The 3,154-nt window shown below is 53.4% G+C and overlaps 2 non-coding genes across 2 annotated transcripts; both read right to left on the bottom strand.

The window, feature by feature from the left end:
• Positions 1–282: 282 nt before the first annotated feature.
• On the bottom strand, positions 283–355 carry TRNAR-UCG. Its single transcript has one exon. It is a non-coding gene; the product is annotated as a tRNA-Arg (tRNA).
• A 2,698-nt stretch (positions 356–3,053) lies between these two features.
• TRNAR-CCU lies at positions 3,054–3,126 on the bottom strand. The gene has a single exon. It is a non-coding gene; the product is annotated as a tRNA-Arg (tRNA).
• Positions 3,127–3,154: the final 28 nt, after the last annotated feature.

Here is a 3,154-nt window from a genome sequence, read left to right on the forward strand (position 1 = left end):
GCCGGGCTCCGCTTAGCCTCTGCCCCCGAGGCAGGGCTGCTCTCGGCTGCTCCGCCATGGGGCAGAGCCTCGGGGGCACAAATTGCCCCGAGAGGGAGACCCCCGGGGATCTGCAGGGCAAGTCCCCCATTAAAGCTGCCCCAGCATGGGCACAATCTCCTGCACTTTGCCCCACTGCTAGCCCCAGGGATGCTCTCACTCACCCCATGGGGTACCATGCTGCCCCCCAAGCCAGGGCCATGAGGATATTAAACATTCTGAGGATATCTTATGGCTTTAAAACAACCACGAAGGGACTCGAACCCTCAATCTTCTGATCCGAAGTCAGACGCCTTATCCATTAGGCCACGTGGTCCCCCATAACTTGGCTCTGGGGACAGTAACACACACTGAGGGGGATCCCACAGGGGTCCCTGCTACCTTCTGTGCATCATCCATATTCCCATACCTCCTGGGATTGTGGCTGTTCCTCTTGGCCCAACACTGGCGATGGGGGCGAGCAGGTGGAGGGACCCTCCCCTCATGGGACACCATGTGCAGACAGGTTCACAGTAGATGCCCCCAGCCTCAGTTTACCTTGTGTGTACTGATGGAGACTGTGACGTTCCCCTCCTGGCATCAGCTTCACTATCTGCTGCTCAAGCCGCACTTCTGAGGTTGCTGGCAACTCGCAAAACAAATGCAATCCAAAATGAAAAGAATAGCCACCACCCAGGAGACACCCACAACCTATCCCCCAGCACAGAGCAGCTGGGGTCATCCTGCCCCTCCAGCTGGCAGGAGTATGTGAGGCCAGACCTTCCCGGCCACAGAAAGACCATCACATCCAGCCCAGATTGTGAATGAACTTTAGGCGAAGGGAAGGACTGTTTGACTGCCAGGGTCAGGCATTGCTGGTGACAGAAGAACAGGGACAGCCAGATATCTGGAGACAACTTGTCCTTCCCCATGACAACATTCAGTATGAGGGTCACAGTGTCTGAGCCGCTGGTGATAGGCACTTGCTGTAACGTAGCACTGATACAGATTAATGGTGTGGTGCAGTGAGACCTGGGTGTCGTTAAGCTCCAGTTCATTATCAAGAACACCTGCATTCTCCTCCCGGTGCAGCTTTGCTTTTCCCCAGAACGTGTGGTTCTCATCTAATCCTAAAAAAAAAGAGTTTCCAAAAGCCAGACACAGAGCAGAAAGGTGTTTTAACCTCTTCCATGGCCACAGGAAGTTTTGGGGACATGGTAGTTTCCAGGGTACGTTCAGCTCAGCATCAGCCAAGGTCTTTTCTGATGTGTCCTTCAAACGAGAGGGTGCAAATCCTGGCAGTGTCAGAGAGGGAGAGGTGGGTCTGATGGGAGGTGCAGATGTGTGTGACCAAGTGGGTTCAATGCCTGACTGCAGACCGGGGGCCATCACTGAGGGAAGTACCCAGACCTCGCAGCGAACCAGCCCAGGTTGTTCATGATGCTGCCACCAGAACAACCCAGCAGGACTGCGGATACAGCATCTCTAGGATATGCAAAGAAAATGCTACCCAAAGGAAGCCAAGCGATCATCTTGTTCTGAAACGAAAGCCCCCAAGAGCCGCCTGATGCTATCCCAACTCATAAGAAACATGTGAAAAAAGTTCTCTGGTCATGCTTTCAACACAGCCTTGGAGCTGGTCACCCAAAGAGCTGGAAGTCAACTGGTCCCAGGTAACACCAGCCTGAAGGCACCCTTGTAGCCCTTTTCCCAGCCCCTAAAGCAGGCAGTGTTTGCTGACCATCACAGGGACCTGCAGCTTGGCAGCAGAGTCATTTTCTCCCACACCTAACAAAAAAAAATTACTTAGAAAGAAACTTCACTTTAGTTTTTCTTGGTGTGGTATCACCCTGACCACAGCTGCCTTTTAAAATCCATTAACTCTGTAGAAAAATACCCTCCAAGCAGTTTTTTTAATGCAACAAACCTGAGAGGACATCATCCCAAAGGCACTTACGTGAAGGACTCTGGTCCTAGGGCAGCACAGCCAAACTGGGCTACAACAGCGAACAGGCCCCCATGGAGATGTGGTTTCTGTCAGAGGAGCAATGCTTTCTTCCCATTAGAGCTTGTCCTGCTCCGGGAAGAGGTTTGCATGGCAACCCCAAGGTGATCATCCCAGCATCAGTCAGGTTTTTGTTGGGGTCAGATGCAGCTGATGACACAGGGAGTACTTGGAGCGGGGAAAAATGCAGCCAAAATTTCCTGCTCTGCCCTGATCCAGCACAGACCCAGCTCTGCCCAGACAAGACTAAAAAAATCCAGCTTTAACTGCTCTGCTTTTGCACCTCCTGGGACATGTTGAAAGACACCCATGCTCCAGGAGGATGGGGCAGAGCCGGTGATGTGCACGTTCTCCCCTCCAAAAACCATATTTTCACTAACACCCCTCTAAAAATCATCCTTTCGTTAACACCTCTCCAAAAATCACCCTTTCAACAACAGGTCCCAAGGCAAAAGCTGGCTGTCATTCCTGCAGCAACAGCCTCAAGTGGGCACTCAACACATGAGACCGCACAACTGACCAGATAAAGCATCCACCTCTGGACCATAACCTGGGGCAGTTTGTAGCTGCTCCTTATGGCTTTCCTTTTTCAAGAGATATAAACTGGGACCTCTGGCCGGGAGCAGAGAACCACATTGCCCCACCAGCACAGTGCAGAGCATGTGTACAGCAGTGGTGGGCATGGCGAGCGAGCCTGAAGCTGCCATGAGGGTCTCACTGCCCCAAAACACACATCGTGGCCTACCCCGACCTCTCTCTTCAGTCTCCTCTTCTGCAAACTCTGTCTCCAGCAGCTGTGCTCAGCAGCGCTGTTTAATTCCTACTTCTGGGTTCTCCCAGTGCCTTAACCTCCAGAATTTATGTCTGCCACTGGTGATGGGGAACATCTTCCCACTGAGCAGCCAAAGCCAGTGTCCACTGGGCGGCAGCAGCAGGAGGAGGAGGAGGCCCGGCAGCACTGCGCGGGGCTTGCAGCACTAAAAAGGGGAGAAAAGCATGGGAAACAGGTTGGGACCGGCAAAAGGAGGCTCACCCCAGATGGGACTCGAACCCACAATCCCTGGCTTAGGAGGCCAGTGCCTTATCCATTAGGCCACTGGGGCTGCGCACGGCGCGCGCCCCGGCCCGTGG

The sequence above is a fragment of the Mesitornis unicolor genome, unplaced genomic scaffold, assembly GCF_000695765.1.
Source record: "Mesitornis unicolor isolate BGI_N332 unplaced genomic scaffold, ASM69576v1 scaffold39450, whole genome shotgun sequence".
NCBI lineage: Eukaryota > Metazoa > Chordata > Aves > Mesitornithiformes > Mesitornithidae > Mesitornis > Mesitornis unicolor.